Genomic DNA, 18,336 nt, shown 5'->3' on the forward strand with positions numbered 1-18,336 from the left:
GGAGACTGTGTTGAGGCCATAGACTCGCTGTCCGAAGTTATTCTGGGCTGAGGCGATAAAAAATGGTGAAGAAATGACTAAGCTTCCTTTGAACTGGAAGCGCGTGCGGGCGCATATTGAGAAATATGAGGAAAATAGCCTTTTTACCTTTATAAGGCAAAAAACACTTTACACAGGAAATTTGAGCATTGCGGGGGCGGGAGCGATCACTGTAGCAGGGAATACATTAGGGCTGTTGGATCTAGCGAGAGCAGATCCAACGGCTGCGATTAGATCGCAATATCGCATCGGAAGGGGTCATGGGAGCAAAGGCTTATATATACATATGACTTGTGATATCGCGAAAGCGATATCGCATAGGCGATCGGATATCGGGGGTGGCACAGCGAATAGCTTTAAACAATAGCGATGAGCGTTGAGTGAAATGGGGCGAGCGATATAATATGGACCGTTGATAAGGGGAGTGATCAGACGGCTGTCGCGCGATCACTATATCGTGTCGGTGGGGAACAAGGGGGCAGAGCCTTTGTATTCATGCGATAGCGATATTGCGATAAGCGGCAAATGCATGTTTTGCGATGAATTTTGCGATATAATAGAAAAATTGCGGAAATATGGAGTTTGCGGAAAAACGCGGTTTTGCGACAAAACCGAGATTTAACAATAAACATGGATTAACGATAAAGGCGGAGATATATGGAAAAAGGGAGCCTTGCGATAGCGATATCGCTTTCGGGTGCGATAGCGATATCGCATCGGAGGATAGATCGGAGACATGAACGGTGGCATATAAATGTTGCGATTGCCGACTTGCGAAATCGCATCGGCGGGTTTTCCATCGGGGAGCATATATAAGGGGCTGAACACTGTGACTGCCGACTTCCGACTTCCGACTACGATATCGCGTCAGACGGGGCAGGATGGATCGGAGTAAGGCTTTTATTGATCGGAGAAGGGTTTTTATGCATTGGAAGGGGTCCAAAATGCATTGGAAGATGGTTAAATAGGAAAAATGGGGGTTCTTACTAAGTTTCAAGCAAACTTAGTAATTCCCGAGGCAATATTTATGGTTATATTTCAACCAAAGGAGGGGATATGTATATAAAGGGGATTTTTACTATATTTTTAATATGGGAAGGGAGAATAAAGAGGGATTTACATAATAGAGTTAGAAATTAATATGAAATTGTGAAGAAAGCGCTAAGTATAAGAAACTTAGGCTTTTAAGGGGAAAATGACCTATAAAATGAATGAGATGAACGATTTAGAGATATCAAGCAGATCTTAACATCTCTGGGGGAAATTAGTGATTGTTTTGGGGAAAAATGATGAAGGGGAAGTTAGTCATGCCTCGCTTGAGCTGCTCCAGGGGAATATGCCTTTATACCTGTGATCTGAAGTAAACTAACACTTTGAAACAGAAAATTGATCACAATTCTTCATTCTGCAACTTCAAAATTGCCTACCCAGCCTACTTAGCCTAACATTTTCTCTTCTCTTTGTTTGGGTGCACTTGAACTAGCAAACCCAGCTTTCTTCTTTTCTTTTGTCTATCCTCCTATCTAAATCTATCCTTATTTCTTCCAGGGGCTCAGATTAAGCTGTTGAGCACCCTTGATTCTCTACCTATCTAATAATCTGCCAAGATTAAACAGTTTGGATAGATCTTTATTCTCTATCTCTAAAACAAGAAATTTAAACCTAGGGAGGCCAAGATTAAGCTGTTTGGCCTTCCCTTAACTATGACAAAATTACTGATTGCATAATTTTGAAGTTCTTCAAATATGGAACTTTTGCAGCATGGAAAAGATGAACATATTTGGCACTTCCACTGTCAATCATGAAATATGAAACCTATTGGTATAGGAGGCTAACAGTGGCTCCACTTGGGGATGGCTTTTCCTTGTGAAAAGTCAAGAACAGCAGGTCAGATGGCCTTATATTCAATTCTTGCTGTATTCTGAAAACTTCCCTTTACTGGTTGCCTTATTTATATATATGATAGCACACTTGTGGAGCTTAGGGCCTTCTCTTCGGGCTTCAACTGCAACAAGTTACTATCCACGCCACACTAAACTACATTTTTTCATTTTTTCTTCCTCCTTGAATCCTTCTTGAGCACTCTGTCTCTTGGGCAGGAGCTTTCAGCCTTGGATCTTTTATCACAATCTTCTTAATATTTTCCTGCACAACTATGAGATCTGGCCTGAAACAAAAGGTGCTGCACTCTTCAAAGCAGATTAGTAAATCATCAAGATCTTGGATTCAAGCATTTAAGGATTTATTTTGTAATCTATTGAAAACTGAACTAAATTAAACTAAAATCCTACCTACCTACTCTATTTTATTGAAAACCAGGTTGAATTAAACAACACAAAAGTGCCAATGAAGCCAATCAAGCAACTGCAGAAACAAATGAACTGCTTGACTGATAGTCAGTGAAATCAGAAGCATAATTCGATCATGTGCCCCTATAATCAAAATTGTGACATAGAAAGGCCACTGCTGATGTATTTGGTCCTTATAGAGAAAACATGTTAAAGATTTTGAGTTGAGAAGGACCTCCATGTAATCTGCTATAGGATCAACAAAAGCATCATGTGTGATAGTTTCTTCTGGGCCTTCTTGGTCTAATTGAATAGTTGTATCCTCAGTAATAAACCCTGCAACTAATTTTTCAGTCTTTGTCTTGAAAGCATGATTATCCTCAATCTGTAAATCAGAAGGTAGTACAATTTCCTCATGACTTGGAGAAGGAAGATTTTGTAAGAATTCTTTAGGATCGCGAAAATCATATGACTGAATTTGAGAATGCAAAAGTTCAATTTCATTTTCATATTTTTCAACAACTAAATCAAGACAATACATATTGATTTTATGAGGGCATCCTGTTGTTTTGACTGCTAAAAACATCAATCCTAAAAATTCTTCATCAAGCTGAAATTTCGATAACATCTCCCTGAATTCATCTAAAGCTTCATCAAATGAAAGATCTTCCACAAACCCGGTCATCCTGTCTGACTATTAATGCTTTGGAATATGGACTATTTGGTTGTAGAATTGCTCTGAAACTTAAAGATTTCTCTTTCAGGTTCGTTCCTCCAGTGGAGTCTTGATTGTAAAAATGATGTGGAGTCCCCAGGTGGATGATTTAACCTTCGTGTGTCTGATCCCTGTCCACCATCACAGACCAGAACTAAACGTGAAAATAGTCCTGAAGAAAAGGTTCACTTTCTCCAGGAAACAAGATTTTTTGGGATTTTCAAAACAACTTAAAGATTTATTCAAGAGGCAAACTGATCAAATATTTGAATTTGCAGTAATAAACAAATGATTCAGATCCCTAGTGGAGTCGCCAATGATGTTATCACTCAGGTTGTCCCTTGGCTCCTAAGGGATACGACCGAGGTAACCACAAACCAATCTTTGGATTGCAGGTCCTAGCCTACCTGCAATCAGAGAGGGCTCTCTCTTTATAATTTAGCTTTGTTTTGATATGATTTTAGGCTAGTTATGATGTACATGGGTTTTGTTTTAAGTTTGGTGGGATGGATGATGTTTTCAGACAGAGTTGGCATGCAAAGTGTAAGAAGTTCAGACCATTGGGCATGGAGTCAAGGATTAAGGGCTGCTGGATGTGTTTTCTTTGGAAAAGAAGGGATTACAGGGCAAGATAGCTAAACAAGGAACAACTTCAAGCTAGAATAAGGATGAAATGGAGGTCAGGAAATGAAAGGCAATTAAGTAACTTTCATTATGCTAACAGAGGGAAAGTGAGTGAACATTATATAGGAGCAATCAAGGATTCCTAAACAACATTCATATATGAAGGAACTAGTGCAAATATGAGCAATGGAGTATTCATATTCATAACTAATTCAGAAGAAAACATGGAGAAATAACAGGAATTGAGCATAGAGCACAGTTAAGCTAAATCTGAGCTATTCTTCTTTCTTGTTATTTAGATCATGAACCACAGATGATATACTAAACATAGAAACTGAAAGACAAGTGAGAAAGACTTATTGATCCATGAAGTAGCACTAGAATTCTGTAATCTACTCTTCAGCCGTCAAATCCACACCAGACAGTTCAAAAGCAATGCATTCCAACAATCTTTGTTCTTAAAAGTTCTCAAAGTATACAGCGCAAGTCTAGAATGAGATTATCAACCAACCAACCCTTAAAACATAGTTTGGGGAGGTATATATAAGCAAAATATCTACAAAACAGATCTGATAAAAAGATCTGAGGAAATAACTACGTTTAACCTAACTTCTACTGCAAGTAATGTAACAAATATCTATTTTGAGTTGCGCTGGAGGCAGCTCCATCAAAACATGGCTTTACGGCATCCTTTGAGCTCTGTGCTGTTCATTTTACAATAACTGTGCTTTGGTTTCTGAAGCGCTGCTCTTAGGTGGCTTTAATGCGCATAAATTCTGATTTGATGAGCTTTTAATGGCTTTAAACTCTCCACTGATACTCTTTGACTTTGCTGGAGGCTCTTTAATGTTCATCTGCTTTGGCATTAATTCCTCCACTGATATTCTTTAACTGATACTCTTTTCGGCTGCTCTGATACACTTTTCGCTGAATCGGGACTCTTTTGCCCCACTGATACACTTTAACTCTGCTAAATCGCCCTTGCTTACCACTTTATGGAAAAAAAGAGCTGCTGCGGTGCTTTCTGCGGACTTTGGGAATGTTTTGGCGCTGGCCGATCAAAATATTATCAAAAATGAAGAAATACTGCATAATGGCGGAGGACTGTAACATGGAGACTGTGCTGAGGCCATAGACTCGCTGTCTGGAGCTATTCTGGGCCGAGGCGATCAAAAATGTTGAAGAAATGACTAAGCTTCCTCTGAACTGGAAGCGCGCGCGGGCGCAGATTGAGAAATATGAGGAAAATAGCCTTTTTACCTTTATAAGGCAAAAAACACTTTACACAGGAAATTTGAGCATTGCGGGGGCGGGAGCGATCACTGTAGCAGGGAATACATTAGGGTCATTGGATCTAGTGAGAGCAGATCCAACGGCTGCGATTAGATCGCAATATCGCATCAGAAGGGGTCATGGGGGCAAAGGCATATATATACATATGACTTGCGATATCGCATCGGCGATCGGATATCGGGGGTGGCATAACGAATAGCTTTAAACAATAGCGATGAGCGTTGAGCGAAATGGGGCGAGCGATATAATATGGACTGTTGATGAGGGGAGTGATCAGACGGCTGTTGCGCGATCACTATATCGCGTCGGCGGGGAACAAGGGGGCAGAGCCTTTGTATTCATGCGATAGCGATATTGCGATAAGCGGCAAATGCATGTTTTGCGATGAATTTTGCGATATAATAGAAAAATTGCGGAAATATGGAGTTTGCGGAAAAATGCAGTTTTGCGACAAAACCAGGATTTAGCAATAAACATGGATTAACAATAAAAGCGGAGATATATGGAAAAAAGGAGCCTTGCGATAGGAATGCTTGCGATAGCGATATCACTTTCGGGTGCGATAGCGATATCGCATCGGAGGATGGATCAGAGACATGAATGGTGGCATATAAATGTTGTGATTGCCGACTTGCGAAATCGCATCGGCGGGTTTTCCATCGGGGAGCATATATAAGGGGCTGAACACTGTGACTGCCGACTTCCGACTGCGATATCACGTCGGAGGGGGCAGGATGGATCGGAGTAAGGCTTTTAATGATCAGAGAAGGGTTTTTATGCATTGGAAGGGGTCCAAAATGCATTGGAAGATGGTTAAATAGGCAAAATGAGGGTTCTTACTAAGTTTTGAAGCAAACTTATTAATTCCCAAGGCAATATTTATGGTTATATTTCAACCAAAGGAGGGGATATGTATATAAAGGGGATTTTTACTATATTTTTAATATGGGAAAGGAGAATAAAGAGGGATTGACATAATAGAGTTAGAAATTAATATGAAATTGTGAAGAAAGCGCTAAGTATAAGAAACTTAGGCTTTTAAGGGGAAAATGACTTATAGAATGAATGAGATGAATGATTTAGAGATATCAAGCAGATCTTAACATCTCTGGGGGAAATTAGTGATTGATTTGGGGAAAAGGATGAAGGGGAAGTTAGTCATGCCTCGCTTGAGCTGCTCCAGGGGAATATGCCTTTATACCTGTGATCTGAAGTAAACTAACACTTTGAAACACAAAATTGATCACAATTCTTCATTCTGCAACTTCAAAACTACCTACCCAGCCTACTTAGCCTAACTCTTCTCTTTGTTTGGGTGCACTTGAACTAGCAAACCCAACTTTCTTTTTTTCTTTTGTCTATCCTCTTATCTAAATCTATCCTTATTTCTTCCAGGGGCTCAGATTAAGCTGTTGAGCACCCTTGATTCTCTACCTATCTAATAATCTGCCAAGATTAAACAGTTTGGACAGATCTTTATTCTCTATCTCTAAAACAAGCAATTTAAACCTAGGGAGGCCAAGATTAAGCTGTTTGGCCTTCCCTTAACTGTGACAAAATTACTGATTGCATAATTTTGAAGTTCTTCAAATATGGAACTTTGGCAACATGGAAAAGATGAACATGTTTGACACTTCCACTGTCAATCATGAAATATGAAACCTATTGGTATAGGAGGCTAACACGTACACTAAGTGTAAGTGTATGTGTTGTAAGTTAGGTATAGGTGCATGCGTTGCATGATGTTGTATGGCGTGTGTGCTTGTATGTGTGTGATGCACACTATGCATATGTGCACCTGGTGGAGGAGAAGACACTGGGTGTTTGCTGGATGTGGCAACCAATCTGGTGTGTGTACAGAAAGAACAAAGGCAGAAGTAAGGATCGATGAAGGATAAGTATTGGTATTGTATTTCGGTTTTAGTATGCATGTGATTTATGATTCTGGTCTATGATGATTACATGTGATATATGATTTTGATTTATGATGGTCACATGTCATTTATGATTTTGATGGTTATGTTTTGAGCTAACTTGATGTGATATTTTTATACATGTTGATTTTGTCAAATATGCTAGTTTGACTTGTTATGAAAGGAAGCGAACATGATTACAAGTGTACCTTATTGACGAGCTACCAATGAGGTATTATGTGAATTTATTTCAAATCTAATGGAAGTTATGTGTTTGGTATAGGAATGCATGAAATTCCCGGTTGGGTGATTGAAATCGATTGCAAGAATTGGCAGCAACAACAAAATAATTTGGAACATGCAACAACATGTTGGTAAAATATTCAAGAGCAAGGCCATTATGGGACATTGGTACCCAATAGTGTCCATTGACTTCCATGCGCATGCTATAATTAGTATGATGGTTTTAAGGTAGGGATATGCCTTGGTTGTTCTATCTTACGATGCAAGGAAGCCTTGCCAAGGGATGGACTTCCCAGGATGGGGGTGCCTACGGAACTTGGAAGGTGAGTGACTACACCAAAGGTGTGACCGGGTTCCCGAGGGACTATGTAGCAGAGAAGGGAAGGTCATGGATGTATTTGTTTTGGTCATTAGCATTGCCAGATGGAATTAGATGCATATTGGGAGTGCACCCTGGAACAATGAGTCAGTAATTGTTCACTGAGAGGACAAATGGCGTAGGATTATAGCATTGGACATTGGATGCAGATTTGACTTTGCAGTGGATTTTGGAATTCCCGGGAAGGAGGTGAATCCTGGTATTACTTTGAGGGTGGAGGTGTGAGCCTCTGGATTCCCTTGTTGATTGATACGGGCATCGTATCCTTTATTTGTTGGTTAGGAAAATGTGTATATGTGTATATCATTGTAAATACTGTAATGAGTTGTGTTATAAAGCTCCAATATGCGATATGGATTTTAGCTGGTCATGTTGTCATGATGTTTTTCTTTTGAGCGGGTCATTCATTGTAAATACTGCAACGAGCTATATTATAAATCTCCATGGGAAATATGTTTTGTTTTCAGCAATCATGTTGGTTATAGGTATCATTGAACACCGAGGATAGTGTTCTCCCAAGTGGGAGGATTCTGTAACAACCTTGGTGAAAATTCCATGTAAAAATATATAAATACCACAGATGTCGAGACACGTATTCCAAGTTTAATGGTGGGTAGGACATCTTAGTGGGTGTTCATTTGGTTGTTTATGGCAAAGGCAATGACTAAGGCATTAAAGAGGCAAAAATGTATTTAGACACAATTATTTATGAAAATAATGGAAATTAGGAGGAAAAGGAGGTGAGAGGTCATAGGTTGCATGTGAGGAGGAAAATGAAGGAAAATAATGGAAACTAGGAGAAAAGGAGGTGAAAGGTCACAGGTTGCATGTGAGGAGTAAAATGAAGGAAAATAATGGAAAATGAAGAGAATAGAGGCCTCATTCATAAAAAGGCTTCTGAGGATCAGTTGTTAAGCTTCTTCCTTTCAGAGTGAACCTTTTGTCAGTTCAGTTTTGGAGCTCTCTCATTAATCTCTCTCTCTCTCTCTCATACACTTGGAGACTTAGAGTTTTCTTGGAGCACTCTTGGTGGGTGTGGCATACTTGGGTTCTTGGAGCAAGAAGGCAAAGGAAGAGCAAGAAAGCACAAGAAGGCATCGACATCAATAACTACATCAGATTTACTTGCAAGTACCAAGTTGAATGTATGATTTCTTCACTTTTTTGGCATGCATGGCACATGCATGTGGTTTCTTGGTTGTGATCTGTCATTGGCATGGAGGATTGCCTGGTTTGACAGTGGATTGCCTAGCCTTTCCATTTCCTGGATAGCCATGGTGATTGTGGATTTACTTTTATTGTTTTGTTTTGGTTGTTTTTCATGTTTCCTTAGCTTGGGCTGAGTTATTAGTCCTGGAAGCCCTGGTTGAACAAACTCTATGGAAGCCTTGTAACATATTGGGTTGAGTTACTAGTCCTGGAAGCCCTGGTTGGACAAACGCTCTGGAAGCCCTTGGTGGGTTGAGTTACTAGTCATGGAAGCCTTGATTGAACAAATGATTTGGAAGCCCTGTATAAGATGTGGGTTGAGTTACTAGTTCTAGAAGCCTTGTTTGCAAAAACGCTCTAGAAGCCCTGGAAGGCTTGGATGGAGACCAATCTGATGATGGTTTTTGGTGATGTCTAACCGTGAGGTGGAATTATTGTTTAATGGGTTGAGGTGGATGGCCTTTGGAAGCCCTAGATGAGTTTTGATTGATGTGTTCTATGAGATCCCACATTCATGCTTGGAATATGGCATGGGGGTGAATGGCTGAAGAGAGATTTGGCTCAGCCATTCTACGGTCAGGTGGAATGTGGTAGTCCCATCTCCGGTTGGTTCATTGCATTCATTAATGAGAAATCCATTCCCTTGATTTCCATGTGTAAAGGTACTGATGTATTTATGGATTTGATGGTTGATATGTTTATTGTATTTCTATTCCTATTATGTTGGTTATATGCACATTTTATGACAACAACTATGTATGGCTCTCAGCATGTTTTTACTTGTATGTGAATGGATAATGTGTCTATGACTTAATGGGGGATAATGCAGCAAATGACATGAGGGGACAATGTTCATAGCGATTCTCAGACAAGTATGAGATCCCTACACTTAATTCTGTTATTTACACCCCTAAATTAAATATTGATTCCATTTCCTTAAAGTCACCAAGGAGGTTGAATCTTATCCAAAGTGGCCTCTCATAGCATGTTTACCCCGGTTGGTCGGTTGCTTGGGTAGATATGGGAGGAGGGTGTTACAATAGTAATACATTGTTTATTGCCACAAATATCTAAGATCTGGGATGTCTTTGAATTTGACAGAGCACTTGATTCTCTGGCCTTTTCCTTCTCACTAGTCAGAAAAATTATGGCAAAACCATGGTTTTTACTAGGGTCTTGTGCTCAAAAATTAAAAATACAACATGCTTGCCTTGCCTTTAAAAATTCCCTTTTGAAACACAATAGATGTCCTTCGCGTTCTGAAACACAATAGGCATCCTCCTATTGCAAGATCAATGATGACTCCCAAAAGAACAAGTGGCACGATCTGGGAAAAAAGTAGCTCTCACTTGTCCCTGTGCTTTCGCAGATTCTCCGCCTAACATGAAAACAATATCACAATCTCATTGATGACAACAACAATAACAACGTCAACGACCCTAGAATTTCACATTTCTCTTAATTTGTTCGCACACCGAATCTGCTCCTTCAAGTGCACAATGTTGGCTCACATCCATACTCCTTTTAACAAGGCTTCATCCCTCAAAACAACAATGGAAAACTTTCACATTTACAACCTTCACATCTGACAGTAATATTCCTCCTTCAAAATGTTGGGTGTGGCTTGAAGAAGCCTCTCCACACACATAAATCAATCACGTTGGATATCGTAGTTCCACACAAATCAATCTTGGGCTCTTAGAGTTGAAAGAGAAACACTGGTTCCACACATTGGTTCGCACTAATCCACACTCACAGTCTCATGAGACTCCATTCTCTTGGTCTAACTAACTAGTCAACTACGGTTTGAGAGATACTTGTGGCTCTACTGAAAAAATTGGGCAAGTTGATGGCAAAACCTTTTACAAAATCGACAGATCTTAACACAATACCAGCATGTACAGTTAGCGGGAACGATTTTGTGGATTTATTATATGACAATGCACACAATTCTGACAAAACCATCCAGGCTTGAATTTAACTCCTTTGCAGGTTCTGGGCATATGCAAACACCAACATAATTTTAGAGATAAAAGGCACAAAACAGCCTCAAAACCCTCATAGAAATTTGAATTTCTCTAGATCTTGGCCCTTTGGTTTGCAGTCATAGCATAGGCTTCCACACAGTAACATGGTAAACATTTAACGACGAAACAATATACAAAATTTCAGCTTTCTTACTTAGCTCTAACTTTCACACACAAACTTTGACTGATTACATGCTTATGTTGGTCATATCTTGGCTTTATTGCACAGATATTGCATTGGCCACTCTATATACACTAGCCACTAGCCACTCTTCACTTGAGACATGGTTTGGCACTCTACATACACTTGATGCTCGATCCGTGACTCTACAAGTGTTTCACAATAATAATTAAATACAGGGAGAGACCACCACAAATCACCAAAAAACAAGATACACCCCCATGCTTCAATTACACCTACATGCCTTTTCCAAGCTTCATGGTCCCACATAACTTAAAATGGTTGGGCCAAGCAATACAACAGATTACTCTTAGCAGATTTTAATGCCTTAACACACACAATAGATTTCAATGCTACAAACGCACAATACTCCCAACAGGGATCAAGCTTGATGCTCTTCCATCAAACAACACTCTCCAATAGTGCTCTGCTTCTCACAGTGCTCAACTTCACGTCAACTTCATGTGAGGTCCGATGCAACTTCAATCACAAGGAACACATGTTCCATGACTCACAGTCTCCTTGGCGTGCAAACGGTCACAACAATTAGCTATAAATAATAGGTTATCACCCACAAGAAACTCGACAAAATGATTTCAACACTCCTCCACTTCAACATATGTCACGCTCCACCAGACACAACAGGTTCAACAAAGTCTCTACGCAATGCTCAATGCACAACTGCTCAACAATACCACTCAGTCACACCTCTTTCACAAACCCAATACTAGCCTTGGGCTTTGATACCAACACGCTACACCAAACACAACAAGTTCAACATAGCCTCTACACAATGCTCAAAGCACAACTTCTCAACAATACCACTCAGTTACACCTCTTTCCAAACCCAGTACTAGCCTTGGGCTTTGGTACTAACACAACGGAATAAGAAGACAAGTATGAAGAATAAATGTGCAACTCTCAGGTGAGGTTGGCTCAACGTGGAGACTGCATGCACTTAACACTTATTCATTCAACTAGAAAGTTTGTACATTTATAAGATTAGAAATTTGTTGAGGAGTTTGAACAACTCCCTCATAAATAGGATCTAAGAACTAAATAAAACCCATAATCTCAGCAAGACACAACAAACATTTGATAATAATATAATCTAGAACAATCTACATTTCTCCATTATTCTAAGTATATTTTTCTTACTATTGACATATTTTTCTTCGATATTTATGGTGATTAAAAAATAAAGTCATATTATTGTTTGTTTTTCTTATCTATATAGAGATACAAATAAGGTCACATCACTTTCATCTGTTGATAGGCATGTTTATTTTGGAACAGGGCTTCCACAATTTTAAGTTAATTATCAATAATTATTAGGTGATTGTTTATTATATATTTCTCTTACCATTTGACATATTTTTCCTTGATATTTAAGGCGACTATTGTCTTTCCTTTCTTACTTATCTAGGGAGATAGAAATAAGGTCACACCACTTTAATTAATTATCAATAATTATTAGGCGATTGTTTATTATATATTTCTCTTACTGTTTGACATATTTTTCCTTGATATTTAAGGCTACGGCCGTTTTTCCTTTCTTACTTATATAGGGAAATACAAATAAGGTCACAACGCTTTAATTATATTGACATGAAATTTTAATTAAATATCGATAATTATTAGGTGGATGGTAGTAATTTAATCTCCATAGAATATTCTAAAATATTCTTAGTAGTATACACAAGCTAATTAAATTCATTAATTAAGAAAAATTTCATAAGAATTATGGTTTTTTCCGAGGGGTATTCATGAGCCATTGTATTGGCCCATGATACTGTAACAAAGTCTATTAAATACTAAGGATCTCCATGATAAAGTAGGAGTGAATTTGCAAGGTTAAAAATCTTATTACATGTTTTTTTAAAATATGGATATATTTAAAGGCATTTGTTATTTTTTTCCCATTAATAATAATAATAATTATTTTAAATAAAATTACAATTTTTTTATTAATTTTTTTTTAACAACTTGAAATGTATAATGAAGTGTGTGTTTTGATGATTATTATGAATTAATGCCTATAAACATTTACCAACCCTTTAATTTATTTAACTACACTAATATCTATTGTTTCATAAAAAAAATATATATATGATAACATATCTATATTCACTAAAATAATATATATATGATTAAGTGTGTGAACATCCTTTGATTTTAACCTTCTATAATTATGCCCACTATTACTAATTAAGTGTAATCTCCACTCACGGTTACTGATTAAATATATTTTTTGTTTTTAGTAATAAAATTGTAATTTCAAAATAGACGACTCCTTCAGATATAACCTTTTTTCACACCTCCCTTATCTATCTGCACAATTTCAAAAACAAAATCTTAACTATTTAATAAATTTTTAAACTATATTTAACAAATAAATCACCATATAAAACCCAAAATTTACGCATCGAAGTCTATCATATTGACCCGTATTACTTGAATTGTACGCATTGATTTTTGAACGCTAAAAACTGTGCCCACAGCATTCTTCCCAGCTTGTCACTGTCCTCGCCTACTCAACCTTTTTAAAGATTCAACCGAATGCATTGACCATTTTATCACTCAGTTTGAGTAGTTGTGTGTTGTCTTTTTCATGGAATATTATGGCAGGCTTTTCTTTATCAAAAAGTAATGTTTCGAAGTTGACGTTACCTAGTCTTTCTAATTTGGTGCTTCCAAAAACTGTTCTAGAGTTTCCACGTCTGTGTCTTTATTTGGCTTTTATCTTTAAATCACCCGTCATAAGTTTCTTTCTTTGATGCTATTTTTTTATTTATTTAAACTTTTGTTCATTCTCAATCTTCATCTACCCGGTGAATCTGGATCTTTCTCATATTTTAATTTTTTAGTGTTAGGAAATAGTATCTTGAGGACTTTAGTAGGTACGTGGGTATCTTACTCCTTCAACCTTGTCACGAGATATTATGATGACTACTTAACAAGAGCCAAAAGGGTGAGGGACCCTACTCCCTGAACTTTATCACAAACTTTATCACAAGGGGCTATATTGTCCCCATGTGTGATATAAAATAATTTGGAAAGAATAACATTTTATTGTACCAATCACTCATTTTTTATGTAAACCTTTCTACAAATTTTATACTCTAAAAAATATTTGCATCTTAACAAATATTCTAAAAATCCAAAATTAAAATAAATTTATGCTAATTAATAACGTATTTCTAATTCAAACCAATGTAACCTAACTTATAAAAAATCGTATCAACAATAAATCCAAGTAAAAAATAAATTTCAATTAGTAAATGAATAATAACATAAATATGGTAAAAGATTATAAAAGTTGGTAAACGAATTATTCAAATGAGGTTTATAAAAGTTTAGCTCATCGTTAGCTTTACCTAAAATGATTTGAAAACTTTAAATCAAGATTTACTTTGTTTGTGGGATAAGATGGAATTTAGATTCTAATCGTGAGTATATTATATATATTTTTATAATGAATAAATTTATTTTGAATAGTAGTTCACTTTTCACATGTCTATGTTTAGGTATTTTTTTAAGGATAATATTATTATGTTTATTGTCTTATTTATTTTAGAAATATTTTTAAAATTTTAATTTAATTATTAATAATTTTTAGGTGAATGGTTGTAGTTTAACTCTATAAAATATTTTAGAATATTTTTAACAGTATTCACAAATCAAAGGTTGAGATTTATTTTTAAAGTAATATCTCTTTTATTTTATTTTTAATTAAATTGATTAATTAAAAAAAATAAAAAACATATGAATGAGTTGTGGTTCTTTGGATATGTGGTATTGATAAGCCATGATATTATAACAAAGCTTATTTACAGATTAAGAATATTCATGATAAAGTGGAGGTAAATCTTCATGGTTAAGAATCTTCTTACATATTTGTATATATGTTTAACTAATATATTAATTATTTTTATGATTAATAATAATAATAATAATTTAAAATACAATTATGTCAATTGGGGTTATCTTGATGGCTGAACAAAATGGTTGTTAACGACCCCACCCAAGTTCAAATCCTTGTGAGTGACATAATGATGAGAATTACTATTGTAATGGCTTCATGCCTATGAATATTGTTATATTGAGACTCACTCTCCTCCTCATGGTAAGGCTTCGCTAGTAAAGCTTTCAACCATTGAGATTTAGTTCCAAAGTAATTATGCACTTTTTTCCCCTTTTAATTAAATTGATTAATTAAAAAAATTATCATGTGAACAATAGTCATAAGAAATGAGTTATGGTTTTGAGGGTATGTAGTATTGATAAGCCATGATATTGTAACAAAGCTTACAATTTCCATAATAAAGTGGGGATGAATCTTCATGGTTAAAAATCTTGTCTTGTTATATATATATAGAATAAAAATAATATTAATATTTTAAAATAAAGTTTTAATTTAGTTAATTTTTATGATTTTTTAAATTTTAGCAATGTGAGATGTATCATCCCCAACAAGAGTGCCTAGGAGTAGGCATTCATTTCCTACCCTTGTCCCTCCTCCCCCGAAACTAGTTCACATGAAAGGGGGCAATGACTGCCACCACACTTGATGCATTGCATGTGCTCATGTGGTATAGGGAGATACAAGAGGGCTCAACAAGAGAATTCTATTAAATTGGTAGATTTGGAGGAAAAGATTGATAGTATAAACCGCAAGCTCACCATTCTAGCCAGAAGATCAACCAACATCTCCTTCTCATGAGATAAGGGTAGTGATAAGCCAATGTAGATGCCTAGAGATTTTGACCAATAGTTGTTAACAGGTTTTTTGCTTGCAACTCTATTAGTCATTTTTGTCTTTTCATATTGATGTATGTCAAGGTCTAGCACAACCCGTCTATTTTTATAAGTTTCTATTTACAAGATGCTCTAGTTAGACAAGGTCTTAGCAACCTCAAGACTAAAAAAAAATTGAGATGTATCATGAAATAAGTGTTTTGATGCTTATTATGTATCGATGTCTGTACATTACTAAAAACTTAATTTATATTGTTGTGCTAGTTACATTAGTAGTTGTGTCTATTTTGGAATAGGGCTTCCAAAATTTTAATTTAATTATCAATAATTATTAGGTAGATGAAAGAGATTTAATCTCTACCAAAGATTATATTAAATTAAATTGAAAAAAATAACTTATATTATATTCACCCCATCCTTTTTAATTAAATTTTAACTAAATTTCTTTATTATTATTAACACATTTCTAATTCAAAAAAGTGCAACACAACATATAAAAAATAATTCAAACAAGTGTAACATAACATATCCCCATGAAGGTGTGAAGAAGGGACAGTTCACCCAAATATGGGATAAGAGCCACAGGAAATAAAAAGGAAGATAAGTTACCCTCTATCTGGCAGCCTACATGTAAGCCTATACGCCGCATGAATAGATGCAAGTGAGGGAACTTGGAGGAGTTTGTCGTGCAACAAGTTTGGATCGTACGAAGTTTAGGGAGGTACATTTGACCTTGATCTTGAACTGTAGAGGAAGGTCGACATTTATTTTGGGAAGTAATGGGTATAAACAAGTGAAATATGTTGAGAGGTGGCAAGATGAGGATTAGATTATATGGCTTGAATGTCTCCAGATCTATATATTTAGTCGACCATGGAGAGCGGATAATAGAGCTAGAGTACATTTGTTGGTCTACCAAAATTGATTCAAGGAATTGTTGTGGCATGGGGATTTCGCTCTTCTCCTTAATGAAAGCTTTTTCAGGTAAAACACTCCAACATCAAAACCATCTCGCAAAACCTCCAACAATTGCGAGTTTAAGCTATTAGTCATCCCAAATCCCAATTTTAAATTCATATTCAGCCTTAAGTATTCTACTCAATTATTTAAATTTTATCTATCCAATTGTAAATCTCTCGATTCATCCCCTCTCTAAATTTAATCATCCTAAAATGACTCGATTTTCCTCTAAACTAAATGCATGCCCCTCTATTTTCTTTTCTCTCCCCCCTTCTAGCCTCTCACATTAATCGTTCGAAGTCCCCATACTTTTTTTTTTCACCTTTAAGTTCATTTCCTTGGACTCTTTTATCCTCCTTATTTATTTATTTCTCCCTACCCATGTTTTTCCTATACCCTGTTGCAATCTTAGCCAATTCACTCTCTCGCGCAATTCCCTCGTGATCCTCTCCCCACTTTCTTTCTACTCTATTATTTTTTAAAGATTGAACCGATAACCTTTTAAAAGTAAACCTATATTTTTAACTATATTCATTAAATTTAAATTTTATCGCGACTTCTTTCAAATCAAACTATTTAGGCATATATTCAAGATTGTGTTTAAGTGATTGTCCAATTTTATTTTAATTTAATTAATATAGCGTTTAAATACCATAAGTACCTAAAAGTTGGATCGGTGTGAAAATGTAGAGGGTGAGGAACAACCACGTGGAATGAGATTATTTGCTTAAAAAATGCACGTGTTACGCTTGACGTTGATAAAGCTGACGCAAACGACCCATTCGTTCATTGTTCGAATCTGTGAGAGTGGGGATGCCTTTGATTCAATTGGAGTAGACTAGCAATTGTCCCAAAAGGTACAAAGAGAGGCCGATAGGATTATTAAAATAGAATTGTTGAATTTCTCTAGAAGAGATGTTGGTTCAAGCCTAACGGATGAGAAATTTGAGCTGGCTAAAGGCCTTCTAATTGCTTTTTATTATTGTAAAATTATATTGATAATTCATTGGTTTTACTTTCAAAATCTTGAAGGAATTTGAAGCGCAGGTATAGAATTGCTTTGTGGGATTTGATCCCAAGTGTTGAGTTGATTGCTTTAACTTGCATGGAATAGCAACCTTGAGTGCTTTGATAATTGTACCTCTGTTGGGTGCTGGTGATCGTATCATCTCCCCTTGCATTTTGATTATTATTCAGAGAACTGAAGAACGTTCCACTAGAGTCAACAAGGGATACATTTTTATTAAGTGCATTTGAAACATTTATAACAACCATAGGAGCATTGAAATCTAAATATAAAGTGAATAAGTCATCAACTTCAGAGGATAATTCTATTCCTGTGGTTGCCTCTATAATAACCTTACTATTGGTTGCTATCGTTTGGTTCACAATCTAGTGCTGTCCAAGTGCTTGAAAAGTCATTAAATTATCATACGTGAACTCTTGCGAGGTATTAGTAATGAGCTTGCCATGAGAGGATTCCACCCACCCCAAGGAAGAGATCCCCCTATTGCCAAATGTGTGAAATGATCCATCCAGCGCTTTGAAGTTTGACACCAGAGACAACTCCAACTCCGGCTTGTCGTGTCTAATCAATTGCCCTATGATTGCACTGCTAGAGTTCCCATCAAGCCACAGGTGCAAGTTCACATCTATAAACCAAACATCCAAAGCATTGGTCACGCCGAAACCAAATGTGTGCTCTTT

This window comes from Pinus tabuliformis, chromosome Q (assembly GCF_031772625.1).
Source record: "Pinus tabuliformis cultivar Carrire ecotype Pingquan chromosome Q, CPIR1, whole genome shotgun sequence".
Classification (NCBI taxonomy): Eukaryota; Viridiplantae; Streptophyta; class Pinopsida; order Pinales; family Pinaceae; genus Pinus; species Pinus tabuliformis.